Here is a 23,850-nt window from a genome sequence, read left to right as displayed (position 1 = left end):
CAGGGGCATCTGCCAGCAGGCCCCCACCCATGTTCCACTCATGTCCCCTTGCACCCCCACCCCCAAGCAGTCAGGGACACCTTCTAGCAGGCCCCCACCCATGTCCCCCTGCACCCCTACCCCCAGCAGTCAGGGGCACCTGCCAGCAGGCCCCCACTCATGTCCCTCAGCACCCCCACCCGCAGCAGTCAGGGGCACCTGCCAGCAGGCCCCCACCCATGTTCCACTCATGTCCTCCTGTACCCCCACCCCAGCAGTCAGGGGCACCTTCCAGCAGGCCCCCACCCATGTCCCCCTGCACCCCCACCCCCCCAGCAGTCAGGGGCACCTGCCAGAAGGCCCCCACTCATGTCCCCCAGCACCCCCACCCCCCAGCAGTCAGGGGCACCTGCCAGCAGGCCCCCACCCATGTTCCACTCATGTCCCCCTGCACCCCCACCCCCCAACAGTCAGGGGCACCTGCCAGCAAGCCCCCACTCATGTCCCGCAGCACCCCACCTCCCCGCAGTCTGGGGCACCTGCCAGCAGGCCCCCACTCATTTCACACTCATGTCCCCCTGCATCCCCACCCCCCAGCAGTGACATGCCTACCTCATGACACAAACCAAAAGTCAACTATGTACATCAACACATGTCCGTCACACACATACACTGGTTGGCAATGATTGTGTAAACCCACATTTTCATATGCATCAACCCAATGAGGGAATCCCACACATGGAACTAAAATATGAAAGTGTATTATGTACATAAATAAATCAATGAAAAGAAAGCATACCAAAATAGCAAAAAATAAATGAAAAGCATGTGCAAAAGATGAGGTAATGAAAATCATAACCAATCCAAATCAATTTGCAAGAAAAACAGTCCAAACTCTCCCTTCACCAACGCAAATCCAAAGGAAAGGAAAAGAAAATCCATTGCTTCATGTTCATGATGAAAAAAAAAAGAATTCAAATGAATCCATAGTCCAACTATTTACAATCCAATGTGGAAAAAAAAAACATTCATCCATGTGCAAAATCCCCAAAAAATATTCAAATAAATCCATTGTCGGAGTATGAAAAGGGTCCATGAGCCCAACCAAACAAATGAAACCTATCTAACAAACTACCTAAAAATACAACTATATACAAATTTGTGTGGCATTGTCCATTCACCACAAATAAAAGGAAAAGGAAAAGGAAACCTAACTCTAAAAACTATTTACAATGGCAGCGGGCTAGTCCGACGGCTCACTTCCCGATTTCCCGGGCCAGGGCATCATCGAACTCCTGCTCAATGTCCCGGAGGCGGTCCTTTTCCATGGCCCAGAGGGTTCGCAGGGACGATGACATCTGGACCTCCAGGTCCCTGCGAATTGCCTCGAGGCACTTGGCCCGTCTCAGAGCCCTACGCATGGAGTCCTCCGCCCTGACCATCGTGAGCCGTGCCTCTTCTGCACGCTGCCGCTCCGCATCTATAGCATGGCCTAACCGCTGCCACACGGAAGACACTTCCAGTCCTGGGTCCTCCTGCCCTCTGGCCGATGCCTGCCCCTCCGATGTTGAAGGCCCCGAGCCATCATGGCTCCCACCTTGTTGCTGCTGCTGCTGTGCCTGTGCCTATGCCCTGACTCTTGCTGCCTGCACATCCTCCTCCAGCTGGGGTGCAGTTGTTAAGGTGGCCACCCCTGCTGGACGTCCGACTCCCGACTGTGGCAGGGATGTGTCCTCCACCAGCCTGGCCGCAGGGTCAGAGGCAGCTCCACAGGGTACCCAGGTGACACATGGGTGGGAAGATGGCATGGAGGATGACTGGCGCATAGGGGGTTCAGGTGAGGAGGGGGTCGGAACAAGGTCAAGCAAACGGAGGAATCTGGCCATGGTGACCTGTCCCAGTAGGTCAACGCGGCCAACGAGACATTCGAGATGACGTGCAGTCTCCTCACGAAAAGACTGCAGGTCACCTCGCATGGCCCGTTGACGCAACACCATCCCACCCAGGACAGGCGAAACCCGGTCCCGGATAGCCACGTCTGCAGGGAGAGGAAGGCCAGTTGTTGTAAGCGGATCCCCTCCCTGAAAACGGGTCTGGACGTAGGCATCCCTGCTGGTGCAGGATGATGCAGTCACAGGATCGGGGACAGGATTACACACAGGCACCTCCGAGGCGGCCTGTGCTTTCTCCTGTCCATGCCCCTGCACTGCACCACTAGCACCAGTGGAATCCCCAAGTCCAGACCCCGTCTCTGTCCCTTGCACGGCCTCCTCCTCCACCAAACCCCCCACCAACCTGGATGACTCCGTGCCATCTTCCTCCGTCGGACCCTGTGGGGTCTCAGCTGCCCCTTCTGCTGCCGAGGAGTCCAACTCCAACCTCTGCCTCTTGTATCTACCCTCGGCAGCTGCGGCCTGGGACGCGGCATCGGACTCCTCACTCCCTGACGAGATGACAACTTGGGAGGGGAGCCGGGCCTTGCCTCTCCGGCTGGCGTTGCGATCCCTGCCGCTGTGCTTCACAGCACCCTCTCCGCCCTCTTCATCAGTTGACGCTGCAGACAGGGAGAGATTGAACACAGGCATCAGGGCACTGTATAATGGACTGATACACACATGACAGTTGCACATGAGTGGCAGTGTCAAACTTCAGACATGGCATCACAATCCCCAACACACATATCATTTCAACTCACACCCATGAGCAATTCCACAGCCATATCACACCAGCCAGCACCATCCATACACATACTACAGCATGAGCATCCGAAGGTGAGCCTGACGTCACATGAAACACGGGGAGTGTACAACACCACACTTACATGCATGTGTACATGTCCACCAACTGTCACAGTGATGAGATCGCCATTCATGTCACAGCTGGCATTCAGCCTTCTACATGTCAGTGTCACATGCATCCAAGTTGCATCACAGTTGCACATTTGTCAAATACACACACATGCACATGTACACAGTGCAGAAACATGCAGCAGGAACCACCATCCATGTGTGACACCACAACCATGCCAACGTACATACACAGAATTTCAAACATGTGTGCTCCCACATCTGCATTTGGCCTGCATGCTTACCCACACATACACCATCCATTTGTCTCACCCATGAGAGGACTTGCATGTGTCAGCATCACCCCCCTGTACATACACATCCATACATGGCCCTACAAAAACACATGTGCAACCTGCCGACTACAGGCACACCACGACACGCACAGCGTACAATCAGTATGCTTGTACACTTAACGCTCGACTCCAGACGGGTCTGCCTCTCAAGGACCTGGACGTGGAGCGCTGGGCATATGCATTCCAGTACCCTCATTTGGTGTTCCGACAGGTGGCCCCGGCGCCCCTTAGCATCCGCTGCCTTCAAGAGGCGCCGGGCCTTGTTGAGGGTCCTGGACCTGAAGTCCTCCCAGGGCTTCTTGACATGTTGTAAGTCGCGGACTGCCACCCCCTCTGCGTTGATGGCAGTCATGATGTCCATCCAGATCCTGGTTCGTCCTTCCTTGTCGGCGCGCGAACTTCCAAAGAGGGCATCATACTGCCCCAGGACTTGCTCCACCAGGACACCAACTTCGGTGGCAGTGAAGCTGGTGGCCCTCTGCCTCTCTGGCTGGGGTTGCCAGTGGTGCCAGATGATGTTGTGCCCAACATGGCATCCCGAGAGGCAGGAGTGGGTGGGCAACTGGGTCCTGGGGCTGGGCTGTGGGGCGATGGTATCTCAGTCGGGATTCTTTGGTTACAGCAGGGGTGGTCAGAGCAACTGCACCCCTTGCTGATGTGCAGGCAGCAAATAGCAGGGCACGTGGGCAGCAGGCAGTCAGGCAGCAGCAGATGGCAGGTGGGAGCATGCTCGGGGCTCTGGGGGGCAGTAATTTGGCCTTCTGGGCAGGAGCGTGGTCTTCCGTGTATTGTTGTGTGGCCAGCTTGATACAGAGTGATTTGGCACGTGAAACTCTTGCACGTCTGCGTGTAATTCGAGGAAAGGCCCTTAGCGTGTAAGCGCGTCAGCACACGTACGCAGCGCCATTGGACTAAAGGCCCTTAGCACGTAAGCGCATCTGTGACGTGACGCGCGCGGGTGTTTCCCTCATAGCGTGTGATGGCAGAGCCCACGTGGAAAAAATGCACGTGCGAGTGTCAGCGCGTGTAATTGGAGGAAAGGGCCCACGTACACGCGTAAGTGACGTGTATGTGTGGGCTGGTTTAAAAGGTACGTGTAGGACGCCATTTTCTTGTACGTGCTTTTCGTGGAGAGCGAGTGGGTGAATTCTGTACTTCTTGTCGGTTCACACGCGATTACTTCACAGCGTTTCAAGTTCGTACTCCCTGTTACCTCGGACACCTTTTTTCTTTTTTTGTTGGGCCCGTTTCCTCAAACAGCATTCTTGTGTGCGCGTCTTTTTCACGTTCTTTTTCCAGGCAGACAGTGAGTCGCGCACGTATTTACCAACTGTGCTTGCCTCGTGTGTCGAATACCCCTTCAGAGGTCATTGTAGGCTGCGTGTATTACGCATATGCTTATTTTTGTGTTTCTGGGTGCCACAGCGTAGTGCGGGGTCATTTTTCCATGAACGTGGTCTACGAGGGGTTGCATGCACGTTAGTTTTTGTTTTTGGGCTGCCTGTGCGTTGAGTGACCTTCCCCCAGGGCTAACAGACAGCCTTGTTAGAGCATTAGGGTACGAATTGCATCTAGTACCCTACCCCTTTCACCCCCAATTGCCCAGGACAATAGTTTACTGCTCCTCCCATACGCACAACAACATCAATGCCATGGTTGGGAGGCGACCAAGTGGTAAGGGAGGCAAAGGTGGCTGACCTTCAAAAGGTGGACGTGGGGGGCACGGTAGGGGACATGTCCACGATTTGCAGGGTTCCCCTAGATCCCCATGTGTGGAGGAGCAATCAGGGACGCCCATGCTCCCCCCATGGTTGAGGGAAACAGCAGCTGGAACAGCAGCTGGAGCAGCTCACACGTTCGCTCTCAGCTGAGATGCAGGCAACACGTGAGTAGATCCGGGCATCACGCGAGGCCATGCGTGCAGAAATGCATGCAACCCGTGAGGTGGTGCATGGGGATCTCCATACTTTAATCCTCCAGAATCAGACCTTCCAGACCCGCATGCTTGCTGCCATTGAAGACCATAGGGCTTTGCGTGGGCTGCCTCCCACAGTGCCACCACCTCCTGATGCAGCAACAGAGGCTGAAGAGAGCAACAGCAGTTCTCCCACAATGGCATAGCCGTGCAGGCCATGAGCCCAAGGAGGTATTTTTTTTTCGCAACATCCACGCAGGTGGGTGTTGGTGTGCACCCTGTCCTCGAACCTGCTGGGTGGCCTCCCTCACCCCCGCTGGTCCTCACATGGCCATTTTTGATTTTTTATTAATTTCTTTTTTTTTTGCAGTGTGTTGCCTTGTGTGGCTCCCGTGGGCATCCACTGTATTCCGGCTGGGCACATGCAGGCTTGTCCTGAGTTTGGGTTAGATGCTTGGGTTCGTAAGACACACACCCCTCCTGCTTCCCGTTTCCATGGGCTTGCAAAGGGTGTGCCCAAGTGACAGTGAATTACACAGTGACGTTAGGCTCCCATGAGCTGTGTGGGCAGTCTGTAGTCAATACTGTGTATACATTCCTAGTGGATATTGTTGTTGTATTGTACACTGCATGGTGTATTTATATGTGCTTGTGCATCCATGTCTTCCTCCTAATTTGCAGGTTCATTCCTCATGTCTTCACAAGGCCGTCTACTTTGGAGATGGAGTTCAAGTTGTATGCAGTACACTTACACATTTGCGTGGCAGCAACACAGTACAGTTGGAAGGGGTCGATGTGCTGGCATAATCAGGTTGTAAGGCTACCACTACTTTAACTTAGTACTGTCATGTTTTTGCTATTTTTGATGTGTTGCTGCATTGTGTTGTTGGTAAGTATTTGGTCATGAGTTTTGTTGGGTCTACATTACTGGGAGCATATTGTGTGTGGGCACTTTCCATTAGGGAGAGTGTACTTTGTGACACTTGTGTCAAGTTTTGTGCATTCCTTTGTTTGCTTTCACATTGCATGACATGTCATGGTGTGTTTGGTGGTGGAGCTTGGGAGGGGTTGGGTGACATGGCGCTGTTCTCATGTTGTATTTTGCAAGGGGGTAATGAGTTTTTCAGCATAGATGAATGTCATTTGATGACACAGCATTGGTGGTGTTTGGGTAGGTAGGGATGCACACAATGTAACACTTCCAGGTGACCAATCTCAGGCTGGTATGGTTGTGACAGTTGACTGTCCCCTATGTCATCATCATTGATTGTCAGCTGGTATGTGCCAGGGCTGTGTGCACTCCACAGAGGTGTGATTTTATGTGAAGTAATTAGCCACCAGCTGCGTACGGGCTGCCTCACCACGTGCCCTTTCTCCTCCCATGCGCACCGGGTGTGCATGTGGTTGGGGATGTGGGGGCACCACCATGTCCACCGGCAGGCCCCAGCGTGTTGCAACGTTGTGCAGGACACATGCTGCCACTATGATCATGCACACTACTGGGGGCGCGTATAGCAGCTGCCCACCAGAGCGGTAAAGGGAGCGAAAGCATGACTTGAGCACTCCGAATGTGCGCTCCACTATGCCCCAGGGTGTAATATGGGCTGTGTTGACGTGGTGGGGTTCTGAATTGGCGTCATCATGTGGGTGCTCAGAGGGTAGGAACTGTCCCCTGGGGAGGTGGTGATGGGTATCATTAGTGGGGTTGTGACATTACTCAGTATCTGACATGCATGCATGTGCAGTGGCATTTATACTCAGCAAGCAGCCATTATCGCCATGCCGCCCAGCTTCTAGGTCCAAGTTTAGGGTTGACATTCTGTAAATGAAACTGTTGTGGGTGGACCCTGGATAGTTGGCATATACTGAGGTGATGATTCCCTTGGCATCGCATACTACCTGCACGTTGATGGAATGCCAGTGCTTGCGGTTTCTGTAGATGTGCTCAGTTGCCCTGGGAGGACGTAGAGCCACATGGGTGCAGTCAATGGCACCTACCACTTTGGGGAAGTGTGCCAACCCGTAAAAATCCTGGATGGCAGCCTGCCTTTCTGCAGGTGTTCTGGGCAGGTATATGTGCCTGCGGACTGATGGGCGTGCAGTCATGATGGCCAACACCTGGTGCAGGCAGCGTGACTGCGTGGCCTGTGACACCCTCCCCACTATGGCAGTTGTCCGCTGAAATGATCCAGTGGCCAAGAAGTGCAGTACATTAAGGACCTTCTCCAGGGGGCTGAGTGCTTGGGGGCACAGGGTGGGTGATGTGAGGTCATCCTCCCACTCACTCACCAGGTTGAGTATTATGTGAGGTGGAAACCTGTACCTCCCATACACCTGGTCATCAGGCATCCCAAAAAGGCTGGTTCTTCGTGTAAAAATTATGGGCCTGACTATCCTCCTCCTCCTCCTCCTGCAGTATCCCACGACCACTGCTGCTAGGAACGGTATATTCATCCTGGTCTGAGCTTGTTTGTTGTTTGCGCGCACTTTTATGCTGCGCGGGTCCTGCTTCCTGCTGGCGTACGTGTTTCCGGATTAGCGCGTCTTTTTTGGCGCACGCGTTGGCCCCGTTCAATTCCATGAATACGTGTTGTAGGCGAGCGTGTGGGCTTTCCACGCACTTGCCTCCTGTACTTCCCCGTGACGCCCACATTTTCACGCGTTGTTCCCCATTCCGCGTGTCACGCCCCGTGTTACGCCTACTTTTGTTATGTGCGGCGCTGCTTAGCGCACGCTGTTTGAAGACGTGTGCGCCAGCGCGCGCCACGCAGTATTTTAGCGCACATCCATGGATTTCCGCGTGCACGGACTTCCATGAATCGCTGTGCGCGGGTTTCGCTGCGATTTTCGCACTGGCACTGCGATTCGCACGCTTTCGCATGCTTTCACTGAAATTTTCAGCGCACATTAATTCCATGAATCGGCCTGTAAATTGCTTACTACAAATCATTTTATGCTAAATGTTTCTTGAAACAATGTATAAAATGAGTATCTATAACTCCCTTTAGTTATTGATCTGTATTTGCAGATATTCGACAGTGTGCAGGGGACGGGAGTTCCCAAACTTTTTGGAAACAACCACTCTTTTCCATATACGTATCCAAGCTAGATGCCAAGGTTAAGCCTTTCCCCCCCGCACCTCAAATTTATTTTCAAAACCCTGACTTCTATTGTTTACCTAACTGTAAACCATCCTACACAGGTGTGCCTCCAGTTTCTATACACCTCTGTTATATCTCAGAATCTGAACACTCAGACAGTGATCACCCAACCCTGCATTTGGTCAGTCCATTTTACGGTTACTTTCTAGGTCCTTCTGAAAAATCCTTCAAAACAAATAAGTAAACCTCATATAAAAGTGCAAAGTCGTGACTTTAAAAACACAGGTCATGATCAATTGAAACCCTGTTTAAAAAATATTCTAGAGTATATCCAGGATAAAGATTTGTGTGTGCATATACTCCAGCAATTCACCACACATATTTGAGAACTTGTGGAACAGCTCGCACCCCCTGAAATCTAAATTAGTCAGGAAGATTGACAACCATCATAAATGGTTTCATGGAGAGCTAAATAAATTAAAGCTTGAAAAACGAAGCTTGGAAAGGAAGTGGCTACAAAATCCCACACCGGCCAACAAGGATCGCTGGAAATGCATAAACTTGAAATATAGAAACTGCATCAGAGAAGCCAAGACCAATTACTATAACAAAGAGATAGCAGCAGCCCCTAATGTCACAGGTAAAATCTTTGAGAATCTTAAAAACATTGAAAAACCCAAGGCTCTCACCCCCCCTTTCCTTCCTACTGAGGAGGACTGTGAGGTAGTGCAAAGGGCCTTCACTGCCAAGATACAGAAGGCTAGTGATAATATTGTTGCATCCAGAGAGGCTCCAGGCGCTGTAATAGCACTAGCTGTCATAAAATCTAGACCGCGTGAGAGCCGGTAGGAGGAGCGGCTCTCCTCATCAATTAAGAAATCAGACAAGGATCAGCAATTTTAAGTTACTTTTTTTGATAACAAGAAACAGGGGGCTTATGGATACCAAGGAATATGTATATGTACAAAATTAGCATTTGTGAATGGACCTGTTCATTTCCACAACAAGAGAAAGGATATAGCTTCACTTCCCCTTAAGGGCGAGTATGCTCATCCAGAATTCCCATAAGAAATCATTGTAGGCTCGGCCCACTCCCGCAGTTCACTTTAAGGATGGAAGAATGCAGGGCCAAGCTCTGCCGTAGCAAAATGCTTGTTTGAAGAAAAACAATTGTGCTATGAAATTGGCTCTACATTCATCAGAAAGATGTCCTTAAAGCTACATTTGATGTGTGCTTGGAGGTGTGTGTAGCAAAACAAAGGATGTGATGACTGGAAGGTTTGGAATTAATCTTAACTGTGGCATTACTCTGGGTACCCTCCAGACCATTGTTCTTCACCTGCCGAGCCATTACAAAAGGGGAAAGACCATATGCAAATCAGGCTTGGTCCCACCCCAAAAGGGGTAGCCCAGCCTGAACTGCTTGATCGCATCCCTTCTGCACAAGACCAAAAGTATCCACAGATATATTTCGACCTTGATGGGCCACATCAGTGAGGAGTAGCCTGGGTCTCTAGGTACAGCAGGCACGGGACCCACATCTGGGTAAACCCGTCCCACTTGGGGTGACTATAGCAAAACACAAGAGGTGATGACTGGAAGATTTAGAATTAATCTTAACCTCTAGCATTGCTCTGGGAGACCCTCCAAACCATTGTTCTTCGCCTGCCAAGCCATTACAAAAGGTGAAAGACCATATGGAAATCAGTCTTCGTCCTAAATCATGTGTGTGCCGTTAGTAAGTAGCCGTGAGTAGGGATGAAGGGATTGTTGTAGAGGAGCAGGTGGACATGTCATCCCTAGCTCCCGCCCCCTAATTTTCATCAAACTGGAATAGCAGGAGAAGATCCCTATGTGGGACACCGGGTGTCATGCTAACTAATAAGTGTATATACACAGAAAAGCAAGGTAGATGAGGCATATAGAAGCTTGCTGCACAGAATATAACGTGGCTAGAGCGGTCATGATGGAAAGATGATGTTATAAAGAACCAATTATAAAAACCAATCAAGCTACCTCAGAGACAGACCAGGGCTGCAGAGTTAGGAGACGCTGGACAAACAGCTTTATGTGAGGAATAAAGAGGAGTTTATTGGCCTGAGATCAAGGATGCGACTTCAAGGAATAGTTGCAAGGCACAAAGGGAGTCAAAAGGATAAGCCATGAATGTAAGACATATTTCTCTTAGATTAAGCAAAGAAGAAAACATCTGCAAGAGCCAAGTAGTAGACAATTAAAGAGGCAGGAAAACCTATGCATGATGGAATGAGCATGTCTCTAAAGGCCAAGAAGGGTAATGACACCCAACTCAATTGAATCAAATAGCAGTAAATAGAATGTCCACATGGACACATTTCTGGTCTCCTCACACGCGATTCAGAAGTCAAAAACAAGGGCCATTCATAAAGCCCAAATGAAGATAATGGTGCGCGCCTACACTCCCTTGAATGTCCCAGAACAGAGAACAGGTTTCAAGGTCAACTACAAAGGAGAAGCCTTAGCGTGGGGCCTGACCGTTGGGAGATGGGAGATGATGGACTAATTGGGAAAGTGGGGAGTAGTCTGCCGTTGCTCCCGGCACCTGAGTTTCCTTTTGCTTACATGCTGCTAACGAGCTGAAAGGCCAAGGTTGGGAAAGCATGCCAACCAATCAGAAGTTCTGCATAGCAACATGCTATACAATGCTGCAAAGATCAATCCACTGCCATTTTCCCGCTATAATCTGTATTATATGTATTTAGAGGTGGTTCAAGGGGTGCCTAACAGATAAGGAGCAGCCAATCAAGTTATTAACACATATACATTATAGGTACATATGTTCCCTTAACCAATCCCTCCCTTCAATAGGTTTTACAGTTTGCCACATAGGATGACGACATAGATGACGCACATTGAGGTACAAAGCCTATGTACAATCACATCTGCGCGTGCGTGCCTGAATTACTGCCTGTTATTCGCCAGATTGCCCTACTTTATTTTTATGCTAATAATAAAGTAGCATTTTGCCATAGTCTTTGAGTCTGTCCAGTTATTGGGTCAGAGAACATTATTGGTAATTCCACCGAGCACATGAGACAATTCAAGGTGCTACAGCACAGTTTTCATAATATGTTCCTGCAATATAATGTAGAGGTGATCACGTAATGCCCAGTCTACCGAATCCCCATACAACTCTCATGACCTTGAGGTCATACCAATGGAAATTAGAGGCTTTACAAATATCACAAAACATACAATATAGTATGTTCTTTCACAATGCCTTGGATGTACTTTGCATTGTGTGCAACAGAAATGCTATAACCAAACAAATTCGTTTCACGTTTTGAAGACACTATGAGGAGGAAAGGTTGCGTTAATCCTGCTGGGGTTAAAGCTGGGATCTGCTTAATTCACCCCGATATATTACAGAAAACGTTCACACTGGCTGTTGTGTGACATCAGATCAAGAATGCTTACATTTCATGTGTTTCCTTTTTTTGGGAATGGGTAGCAAATATTCCATTGTCTCAATTCACATCATAAACTCCTCCCTCTTATGTGTGTCGGGCAGGAATCCTCTACACTGGTCCGGGCATTAAGTGCGGTATTATCAGTTTGGGGCTGAGGGTATTATCAGTTTGGGGCATAGGACTGCGGCTAAATTTCAGTGTTATCTCGGGCTGACACCCACACCCACACCTTACCTCCATTTCATAAACACGTTCACCATGATCATTCCCATGTCATGGCTCCCTCCTCCTGCTATTATTTTCCTGTTGTTTATTTACTATAGTTCCTATTTAGTAGGGGTAGGAGCCGGATATGGCATGTGTCATGGGCCAGTCACATTCGGCCCCTAACCAAGCACGTCACACGCAAACTGAACGTTATGTTATGATAGTTATACCCCTAGGTTTCTAAGCGCGGACCCGGGAATCGAACCTGTGTTGGTCGCTCTGGGTCGTCTTGCTTCTAAGGCGAGCACGTTGCCGCTGAGCTATCCTCTCCAGACAGTGACCGACAGAAGATGGAAATAAACTATAAACGTCACTTCTTTTTAAATTTCAAAAGGACTATTCAAGGAGGCCCGTTAGGACATTTAGGCCCTGGTTTACAAAAGCATTTTCCTCTGGGGAAAACCCCATTCGAAAAGGCTGTGTAAACGAGGTCCTTAAACTCTATAACTGCGTATCTCCGCCGCGCGCGTATTGCCTCGTCAAAGTATTAAACGGAGAAATCCGAATCGAGAACTCATTTGATTCCGAAAGGGTGACTGATTCGCGTGGTCGTTACTTGAGGGGACTGTGCAACTGCCATTAGAATTGTGTTTGCACAAAAGTTTTTTTTTATTTGTGCAAATGCGCACCTTCCTTCTTTCATCACTTTGCGGTTTGACGTGAGTGACACCATGAGGCCAAGTCAGCCGTAGCTGCACAGCATTTAAAATGAATTGTGTGTGGTGAGCGTGGCCGTTTGTAAAGCGCACCGCCCGGGATGAGCCGGCTCTGGGCGTTGCCCGCCGCAGCACTGCACCAGACGAGAGGTCCCGCAGGCAGACGCTTGGTCTCTTTACCGGGGCGTGTTTGCCAGCCTGCTGCAGTCCCTGCTGCAGTGAGAGTGCCGCCCTGCTAGCAGTGCGCAGGAGCACGTGCGGGGCTGCCCCTCGAGTCCTCCACGCTAAAGCAGTACCCGCTAAAACGCGCTGTGAAAAAGTCTGCTTCAGATGAGGGCATGTCCTCATCCAGAGAAATGAGCAGGTGGCCCTGTTACAGATAATTAACTGATAAAGTGCATGGTGCATAAGCAGGGTTAAAACTGGACTAACTTTTCAAATGTTGGGAAAGAGGCTAACTTTAGAGACTGTGGCGAAGGGCCAAACTTCCTTGCATAAGAAGCTCGCTTTGTGCTGTTTTGCTTGGAATTCTGGGACTTGTAGTTTTCCTACATTTCAGATGGGAAAGAAAAAACTGCAAGTTGCAGAATCCAGAGGGTAAAAACAGGAGTGGATGGTGTGTCATGCATGGGCACCGGGAACTTGAGCACTCTGCAGTAACTGGGTGTGATGGAGAGGGGAAGTAACAAGGGGCAAGGCAGTTGGGATGGACTATGAAAAAGGCTTCTATTATGGGAATTAGGCATGCATTCCAAATGTGTAGCTAAAAGGGTCTACCACGATTGGCTAGGACACCCCACCATTTTGGGGGAGGAAGCTGGAGGTTTGTAATTTCCTTTTGATATATATTAGTCATTTTTAAGCAGGAGAAAGTTAAACCATTGATCACCGCAAGACCAAGCAACGCTCCCACCACACACCCGGGCACGGATGCTAACCAGCTATCCATACAGGACCCACACGGGAAAAGAAACGACCTAGTTCATGCCTTGAGAAAAACCTAGAGGTTGAAACACGTCTCGGCACTGAAAGTACAAGCAAGCAGCAGCTTAAAAACTCAGCCTGACGAAAGATGCATGCAACATAGGTGACGAATATTATCTGACAAAACGTGCAATTGACCTTCTGCCACAATAAACACTTTGTGTTCTCAATACCCAGCTGTGATCTCCACTATCATTGATGAATGAACCTCGAGCACTCGAAATTGAAATAGGTGAACACCGGATCCAGCACCATTGTAATAGGGTTCCAACCCCCCCAAAAAGTGAAACCTTATAAAATATCACATATTTGGGCTGATGGCCCAGGTGTCCAGTCATAATTTCGAATGAAAAATTTCGAAAGACAAAAAAGTCGAATCATAAATGTCGAAAAAAAAAATTTCGAATTATTTTTTTTTGGGATATTTTTTTTTTGGCTCTAATTTATATAAAAAAAATAGGTAAAAACCTAAAAATAGGGGAACCCCCCCATTTCGAAAAACAAACGTCATTAAAAAAAAATTAGACATTTTTTTTTCGACTTTTTTTTTTCGACTTTTTGACTTTCGAGATTTTTGTATTCAAAATTATGTCTATAAACCGATGGCCCAGGGATTGCACCAGTACAGTCTAGAGAGTACTTGGCACACAGAGTAAACATTGGGGGTCATTACGACCCTGACGGCTACGTAATGAGCAGTTCATTATGGGCCGCCATATTACGGGTCTGCCCGCGGGTGGAGGTAAGCACGCCTGGTCCAGACCAGACGTGTTTACCGCCATCCGCGAGCAGACCAGGATGCTAACAACGGGCCAGTCATTAACAGGCCTGTTAGCATCCTCCCTATTCCCATTGAGCCCTATGGGGGATCAAATGTGAATGGGGATGTACCGGGTCCGGGTCCCGAGAATGGGAATTACCGGGCCCGCTAAAGTCAGCATGGCCCGGTAATTCCATATTTTTGGGACCCGGACCCGGTACCCGGTTTGAAGGTAGCCATGCTGCTAAGAACGGCATGGCTATCTCCAAACTCGTAATGAGGCCCATTGTGTTATAGTGAGTGCCAGCAGCTTCACATTACTCAACTCCATGGTACTCATTTTATCAAGTGCATAATGATGAAAGGCAGAGATATTCTTGGCAAAATTCGAACATACGTATGTAAGTTCTACAAGTATCTCTGGAGATTACATGCGTGTCTGGTCATGTGATGTATGTTATGTTATATTTTTTCACACCTCAAAGGGGTGTAACACAACCAACACCAGAAGGCAACTTGGCGCTAAAGCTGAAACTAAGGATCAAGCGGAAAAAACATAGAGGACCTAGAACAACAGGGTTTTAAGAGCCTTCTGAATTGCATGTGCGCCGAAACCATGCACAAAGGGATGGGAAGGGCATTCCACAAAACAGCAGCTCTTACTGAAAAAGAACGGACCCTAGGGATAGCCAAAAGAGAGCGGCCACCGGATCGAAAGGTGCGGCAGGAACATACGGCTGAAACCTTTGCTGCAGGTACTCCGGGTCAACACTATAGAACGCCCCGTGCTCTAGGCACAGGGATTTACAATGAACACGTCTGGCCACCAGCAGCCTACTGAATTGGCAGAAGTAAACGTTTTCTTCTCTGCCACACAATTTTACCTGCATTAAGAGTAACTGCTTTTTATGAAACATCTAAAGCCCTCCAAAACTGGAAATGCAGAGAAATAACTGCCCACTTTTCTTACCTAAAACCACTACCTTGTTCACACATTTTCCTCCATACAAATGCAGATAGCAAACGCAGGACTACTTCTCCCAGCATGCAAAATAATGTCAACCTGAAAGCCTAGTCTGCTGATTGTGTTACTCCCTTTTACACACGTGGGATACCATAAGATCATTAAACTGTTTTATGGGTTGTACTAGTTGCAAGGCTTTGACATCCCCAAGAAGAGCCTTTATGATGAAGTCACCTGCTTGCAGTCAATATTTGGCACATCTTTGTAACATATTGTTATGCATTTATGTGAATAACATTTCCATCCAGCTCTACAAGAAGTTGAACACAATTGTGTGCATCAAACAAAAGGGCGTCACAGACCAGTCCGCTCTATGCCATTCATATTTTAAAAAGGTTTACGTTGCGATTTAGCTTATTTTGAAATGGTTATCAATCCTTTGAAGTACTAATGACCAAAACAGTAATATTCAACAGCAGCTGACACTCATCACAGAAAAGGCCAAAACTATACTCTTTGTAGCGTTACCACCACCTCCCTCTTCCTCGTCACAGTTCTCACTTATGACGCACCGCCTCACATACAGGAACTTTTTTTTCTTTTTTCAGTTGAGGTATATATACCTCCCTCTTACTCACAATCATCAGTTCTTTTTCTCCTGTCTCTGACAGGGACTTCTTCTATGAGCGGGGCTCTGCATAGGCTTAGGCCTGAGCAGACAAGTCCCACTCAAAATATGTAAATGGCCACTCAGCAGCGCTTTGTGGGTATTTATAGATGTCAATGTCACTGCGGTGGGCGCAACTCCATTAGCTTCAAGCCCCACCTGTTAGACAATCCTGGCTATGCCTCTGGGGCACTGGGGACCATTGAAGTGGATTAATCCGTGGTAGCGTCTCCGGCGGGGCAGCAGCGTACTGCCGCTAAGATGCTGGCGCTCCGGCTCCATGCAAGGCTTGGAGTCAGGTAGAGATTTCGGGTCTGTCCTGGACCCCCTACGGCTGCTTTTCTGGTGGTCTCCTGTGAGGCTTGGGTCTAGCTGTCTGTGGTGGGATGATGCTGTTTCCTGTGGCTCGGAGCGGGCAGGGATTCCCGCTTCCTCTCAGTACTGTCTGGCCATTGGTGGGAGGCTGACCTGCTTGTCTGGTCCGATTGGCTGGCTCGCCTTTGTGTTCCTGTTTCCTTTCTGTTGCTGGGAGACGTTCTTGCAGGCTGGTGGGTCTTCGGCTATGCTTCCTGGCTGTGATACCAGTCAGTGCAGCACCAGCATTTGGACTCGCTTGGGCGTTCTGTTATTCCTGACCTTCACCATGCCTGGAGGTGGCCTGGGACTGTGTTGGCACTCAAGTTTTCTTTGTCCCAGTGGGGGCCTGAGGATCTTCTGATGCTGGCCTTTTTGGAGTATGAGGATGCCTGGGGCGGTCACTGCTGTCGGTCCGGCCCTTCCTCTTCTGTTTCTTTATTCCCCTCTTCCTGCCCCTCCTCGTGTTTCTGCCCATTTATTTTGGGGGGCCGGATTGCATCAGGGGGGTTATTGGGAACATTTCTCCTGATCTCGGATGTCATGGCTGAGATGTTGTGGTGTGAACTCGGGCACATCTCCATGCCTCGCTTGGTGGCCGCAATTCCCCATTGGAAGGGGCGGTGGACTTCCTTCGGGGCCGTGCATGTGGGCAATGTTTGTGCCGTTTGATTGGCCTTCCTCCATGGCTGCGCAGGATGCAGCTACCGGCGGTTCTGTCTGGGGTCTCTGGCGCTGTGGGTGCCACTTCTGTGCTTTCCTGCTGCCTGTCGTCCTCCCTTCTATTGTCTTTCCACTGTCCATGGCGCGTGCTTCTTTCGACCTGTGGTACTTTGTGGGACTCATGATGGCGGCTTCTTTGCTGCACTGTTTTTGCCTGTCCTGTGCAGCAGCTAGCTCTTCTTGTTGGGGTTGGTTTATGGCAGGCGATCCTTTCATCTTGGGGCCTTTTTCTCTGGCCTTGCCCGGTGTTGGGGACATCTGGCGGTTTGTGGGGTGATGTGGGCCCGCTGGTCATTGCAGGTGCAGTATGTATTTCCCATTTGGACGGTACTGATGGGTGTTGGTTGGTGGGTCTTCGGTTTGCTGCTGGCCTTGGGCATTCCTCTGTGTGCCCTTCCAGGTCGTCATTGTACAGCCTGCCCATAGGTGCAGGGATTTGACTGCACTGCTACTGGCATCCCACCCTCCTGTCTTTCTGCTGTATGTTGGTTCGGTGGTGCGTTTCCATTTGCCCCTGTAGTCTGGGCTGTGTGGAGGTATGTGCAGGCTTGGCCGTCTTGGTGCCTGGGTTTGCCACCTCCTGTCTCGTTTTGGTTCCTGTCTCTGGTTGTCCTGCCCTGCGTCTGGGTTTTCTCTGGGGACCCAATGGCTCGACGGGGGACACATTGGTCTGCCTCTCCAGCGCCTGACAGCAATGTGTCTGGGTGAGGCACTGGGGCCATGGCGGGGAACGGTGAAGATGTCATTGTGCCTTCCCCGGATGCTGATCGCCTAGCCCGTGCTGTATGTTGTTGCTTGTGTGTTGCTGCTTTGGGTGTCTCTACGGATATCTGCCTGTCCCACTATTCAGGTGGCCGAGGCACCGCTGCATCTTTCTGTGCTCGGGATTGAGTGCTGTAGCTTTGTCTTCAGTGTCGGGGCTGTGCCCTGGTGGTCCCCCCCCCATTGTGTTGGCTCTGGCTGTTGCTGGCTCTGGTTCTCCTGGCCCTCCCCACTGGGGTCTAGCTGGTCGTTCTGTCCTGGGTTGTGTGTCTTTGCCTGGCCCTCAGGCTCATCTGTTGTGTTCTGGTCTGGTTGTGGTGGCTTGCCTTTGGCTCGGCACAGTGTTTGATTTGCTGGATGGTGCTCACTGTTTGGCCTCTGGCTTGCGCAGTTCCTGTTGCTTCGCAGCTCTCCTGGTGAGCCTTGGTGTCGGTATCCCTGTGTGAATCTGCAGGCCGAGTCGGTGCGTCCTTCTCTTGGTTTCCCGGTTTTGTGGCTCTGAGCTGAGATGTGTATCTCTCTGGTTCAATTGGGGGTCTGCTTTGCGTTCCTGGTTCTCCAGGTCACTTTTCCCCCTTGTGGCACTGCTCCCCTCGCCGGGCCGCTTCTCTTGTTGGCTGAGGGAGTTGGGCATTTTGGTTCCGGATTTCTCCTTCTGGGTTACGTTCAATCTGCTGGGTGTTTCCTGCGCCTTTGGTATCCCTGGTGGCTCTTCTCCTGCTGAGTGTTCTGCTTTGCCTTGCCTGGTCGTCTGCTGGTCTAAGGGGCCCAGCAGTGGTCTACATCGGGGCTGTGGGTGCCAGGTTGTCTGGGCGCTCTTGCGTGCATGTCAGGGTCTGGATTAGCTTCCTCCCCTGCCGGCTGCATGTCCTCTGCTTCTGCACCCTGAGCCTGGCATTCTGGTGGTGGCCTTTTGCTGTTCCTGTGGGTTTAGCCCTCTTCTTGGTGACTTGGCTCCCTTTGTGTCTCTTCCTCCTTCCCTTGGGGATTGAGTATCTGGCTCTGGGTCTTCCTTGACGGTCGATGGTCTCTGGGGGGTGTCTGAGTTTTGGCTTTTGGTGGTTCCTCTGCCCTTTTGGGGGTATGCTATTCACATTTCTTGGCCCCTGGTGTTCGTGGCGCTCTTCGAGTGTGCCGTCCCATATCTTCTGATCTGGTCCTTCGGGATCTCTGGGAGTTGTTTCCTGTTCTCTGGTCCGGCCCTGCTTTGGGTTTCGGTGTTGCTCTGACCAGGTGTCTGTCCTCCTGCCCTGGCTGTGGCTTCTCGTCTCCCCGTGGTCTTCTCTGGGGTCTTCCGGCATCGCTGGTCTTGGGCGCCTGTGCTTCTGGTGTTAGGGGGCGCATGGCCTCGGCTGGTGCCTGGTGATCCTTTCTTCGGCTGTGGGTCCTGCATTGGTTGCTCCTCACCTGGGGTCCTTCTCAGCAGTTCCAGATGCCTTGTGGTTCTCTTCCTGCCTCCAGCGTTGGGCTGTGATGCTTTCGTGCTTTCATCTGCCGCAGCTGTGGTCCATATTCAGGGGTGGGATGGCCTTTGTCACTGACTGCCTGCTCTTTGTTTCCCGTGGTTGGTTTCCCTGAGGTGAGGGTGCCTCAGTGATGCTCATGTGCCTGTCTTTTGGGTGTTGCTTTGTTTGCTCCCTTGAGTCCTTCCACTTCTTTGGCTTGGGTAGTCCTCATAGGTGAGTACTGGGACGAGGAAGAGGGACGTGGAGGTAATACTACGATTACTTACTGGTTATCATCATTACTCCTAGTCATATTCTTCTTCGTCTGCAGACCATCCGCGCCCTCCTGTGGTGTGGACAGTTCCATGGTCTGTCTAGCCTTGCTATAAACTGAGGATTGTGGGTAAGTGGGAGGTATACATACCTCCACAGATTTTTTTTTTCTTCCTGTATGGGAGGTGGAACCTAATAGGTGAGTACTGTGACGAGGAAGAGTATGACTAGGAGCAATGAAGATTATGGGTAAGTAATCGCAGCATTTCCCTCCCCTCTATTTTGAATGTCCTGCTTAAAGCAAAGAGGTGCGATAAAAAATGGAAATTGCGCCCAGGCCAAGGGGAGATAGGTTGGTACAGTTAGTACCGCTAGTTGCACCCCCCATCAAGGCCCTTGCTGAAGCCTAGCAGCAAAAGCAGAAATTGACCAAAGCATTCCTATTTTGCTTTCCTGCGTAGTCCATATTAGGGCAAGCTGCCTCCCCTGTCTCCCCTGTGCACCACATCACAATGATGTAGCCTTTATTTTACACACTTGGCCACAGAGGTGCAGCTCCAAGAATCTGTAAATATCAGGCAGTGCTGTCATGCCAAAGGTAGTGGCATTCATATATTATTAAGAAATGGCCAAAGTCTCGGAGCACATGCCAACAGTTCATCTTTAGCGCCGTGTGCGACAATTGGCCTCATCAACAAAAAAAGACACAACGCATCTCGTTCACTTGCATGAAAGCAGAATGTCAATGAAAAATTCCAGTTGAATACATAAAAGGATCCTTCATTGCATTTGTTTTCTCTTCCGTTAGAAGGGACATGAACTTGTCCTATCCCGTATTAATTGCTATGAAGGCTCATGTTCACAACTGAAATTGTATTGTATTGTATTCTTTATTTATATAGCGCCTATACACAGGACAGTGTTTCAAAGCGCTGTAATGAACTATGAGTCCCGGAAGAAGAACTGCCGTTGGCCAAACAGTGAGGACTAGGTAAAGATGATGCTGAGACATGGTGGGACGAAATGACTACTGCTCTGCAGGAGGCCAGGGATGAGCAGGAGTTTCTAAACTCCTACTCGGCCCCACACTTTTACTAAATCAGCAGTGATTGCAAACAGAAAGGAGCAGCAGGTGGGAAATGTAGCTCCTTCCTCTCTTCAAGGCAGCCTGGGCCGAGGGTAGGCTGTGCTCTTCAACAGCCCAGCAAGGAAGCATCCAAAACCAAGAAACGTCCAGTCAAGGTTTTGGTGAACACGGAAGTCTGGTTAGTGAGGTGCAGGTGCACCCAGACAAAAAGCCGTTTCAGCAGCTACAAGAATATCTGCCTCATTACGGGTTTGGTGGTCATTTGCCCGTGAATCTGCTGAACTACCACCAAAATCATTTACCGTTACCGCCACTCGGTCCCATGGGTTTACCGCAGGATTACCACAGAATGGTTGTAGAGTGGTGTAATTCCCCATTTCTGGAATCCATCAGACTCCATGTGGATTTTGAGCCGATTTGCCACTAGTGGTAATTCTGCCGATTTTTAGAGGAAACTTGGAGGATTTACCTCCAGCTTTTTGGTTGAGGTGAGCCCTCCACTTATCCTCCAAACTCGAACTTCAGTGGTGCAGTACAATGGTGGTAATTATGTTACCACCCAAAAAAGGGGGCGTATCAGAATTACTGAATAAGAGACAGGTTGCGGGTGGGCACCACTGTTGCTGTTATCGAGGCTGCTGCTGGTTATGGCGACACTGATCTCTTCGGTGCAAGCCAACAAACCATCCATGCACTAGGATGGGAATCTATATCACACATGAAAGGACCAGGGAACCAATCCTACAGCGATGGCCGCTCACTATTAGTGACAAACTGAACTATGCTTCAATGATACTATTCATTGTGAAGCATCATTTTCCATTACAAACTCGTGGTATCAAGATAAAGCCCAGACAGCCATTAAGAGCTGGTACCAATGAATTAGAAGTCAGGCAGACAGCAATGGCCAATGCATTTCGGACCACAAACGGTCCTTATTCAGGGCGATGTCTGTAAAATCTGAAAAACAGAGACGACCCTTTCATTCAGTGTAACACGTATAGTAAAGCAGCTTGAAAATAAAATAAAAACAAGCCACACCTCGCCTGTAAGAATAATGAGAAAAAAACACCAAAAGGTCAAAATCAGATCTGAGATCTGAAAAAAGAAAAAATCCAAAATCACAACCTACAAGATCAGAAAGTTGCAAAAATCAAAAGACAATGTGAATATTAAACACTGAAAAAACTTACCTTGCAAGTAAGTGTACAAGTGGCAAAGCTGGCAGTGCAAGAACAGTCCCTATGGTAATCAGCATGATGAACTAGAAACATTCTCCAGAAGAAAAATGCGGAAGTTATAAAGGCGCCTTCAAGATTAAAAGGGGCGCCCGGGGGGATTGCGAAACGTTTTCCCCGGGGGGATTTTCGGCACTGCACACCCATGCATAGAGCACCCTAGAGGGTATTTAAGGGGGCGGGGAATGTTCTGAAGCAGGCGACGGTTAGGATGTGCGTTTGTCAGCAGTCCAGATCGCCTGCTCCCGAGCCTTCCCTGATTTGGGCCTAGGTAGAGCAGGTCACGGAGGAAAAAGTTGTGTGGCATAGCCATCTGTAGTCTGTGGGCGGGTAGGCATAGTTGCTAGCAGGTTATTTCATTACCTTTATTTTGTAAAATTTTCTGCATAGGTGGATGTGCTGTAGATAAAGCACACCCAACTCTTACCAGACGTTTTAGGACGTTGCTAGCCGGGTATCGGCTGTTCGTGAGTGAGGGGTCCCAGCAAGGTTTTGGTCCTGTCAGCCCGTCGTCGCCGCATCCGAGATTAGGGTGGATTTGTGCTGCTTTTCCAGCACGGTGCCATCGGTGTCTTTAGGCGGGTAGCCCCGCATTGTTGGGCAAGCATAGCATAGAGCAGGGAGGAAGTTGTGAAGCCCGGGGAGGGCAGCCGTTGGTTGTGTCAGGTTGTAGTGCAGTGCCGCACGGCGGCCACTTGGGGGCAGTGCGGATCCCTTAAAGGGGACGCACTCTATAGGTAGAGACATCGTTCTCTACAGCCGAGCAGGACAGATTAGTAGTTAGCATTCTGTCAGGCTCTTTAGGGTATTATTTCGCGGCAAATCCGCGGGCCTTTATCTATAAGCCGGGGCCCGGGGCTGTAAAAAAATAACTGTGCGAGGACAGGCTGGAGGGCACAGCACGGCCCCTAGCGAGGAAGACCACAGGGTGGAGGAGAGGACCCCTCACCTGAGAGAAGAGGAACAGGAAGGGGTTTCTGTGCCCGCCCCGGACTCACAAGAGGAGGATCTACCCGGCCCCAGCATGTGCTCGCAACAGCAATGGTATTTCATGGGTGATGATGAAGGGATGGAAGAATATGTGGGGCAGTGGGAGGATGAAGGATGTAGATCAGTGAGGAGAAGGTGGAGGGCGAGAAGGGGCCTTAGGTGGGATTGTGAATGACAGGAGCAAGGGGCTTGTGGGACAAGAGGTCAGGGGAATAATTGGTTGGGTGATACTGCTGACATGTTTTGTCCCCGCAGCAGGAGCCCATTAAGGAAGCAGACGAGGAGCATCAGAGTGGAGGCCAGGCTGCAGACGGGCGATGGCAGGGCGGAAAGAGGTGAGCGGGAAGGGGACTGGTCAACTGCATGGCAGAGGGGGGACACGAGAACGGGGGTAAGAAGGGAAGGGTCAGGATTACAAGGGACGAGGAGAGAGATTGGGGTACAGGCTATTGGAGCCTTGGTTGGAGAAAGGGAAAATTGTTCGGTGGAGGTACAGACAGACAAGGTGATTGAGCCATTGGTACTCGCGGTACAGGTTTCAAAAGAAAAAGAGGTAGAGGTGAAGGGCAAGGAGAAAAAGCTACCATACATGAACATCACAAAACCTTTGGGAGCACATTTGAGGACAACAACGAAGGATAAGGTACAGACAGGGGAATTTGTGGATGTGTTTAAGTTGCTTCATAGGGAAGTGAGAGCAAAAGGGGGTTCTAAGGAGGAGGAGAGGGAGCTGGCCTCGTGCCCGGAGGGTACCGGTGACAATAGAAAATTGGACGTCAGCATTCATTATCTACGCAAGTGTTTATTGTGAGAAATTTCCAGAGAGCTGTGTGGCTTTGCTAAAGTAGATGGATGTGATTAGAAAGGCATTTTTGAATTTTGGGGGCTTTGCATGGGTGCATTATGATGAAGAATTTAGGGCAAGGATGGCAGAGGACAGCCAGGCGGTCTGGGGTGAAATAGATATGGATCTCTGGCTGCAGTAGATGTCACAGACGAGGCCTGCCCCGACATTGCACACAGCAAGTGGGTTGCCTGTGCCTTTCCGGCCCTTTCTTGGTCGCCCCACCCACGAGGGGGCATGGGGAGGAGGC

The 23,850-nt window shown here is 50.0% G+C and overlaps 1 long non-coding RNA gene across 1 annotated transcript in view; it reads right to left on the bottom strand.

Annotated features, from left to right (window-relative positions):
• Positions 1–23,850, bottom strand: part of LOC138493137 (uncharacterized) — a 167,406-nt gene that overhangs the window by 128,809 nt on the left and 14,747 nt on the right. The gene's annotated exons all lie outside the window — the stretch shown is intronic.

Source organism: Ambystoma mexicanum, chromosome 10 (genome assembly GCF_040938575.1).
Source record: "Ambystoma mexicanum isolate Mex_15411 chromosome 10, UKY_AmexF1_1, whole genome shotgun sequence".
NCBI lineage: Eukaryota > Metazoa > Chordata > Amphibia > Caudata > Ambystomatidae > Ambystoma > Ambystoma mexicanum.
The sequence above is the reverse complement of the archived record's forward strand: the minus strand, read 5'-3'. Positions and strand labels throughout refer to the sequence as shown.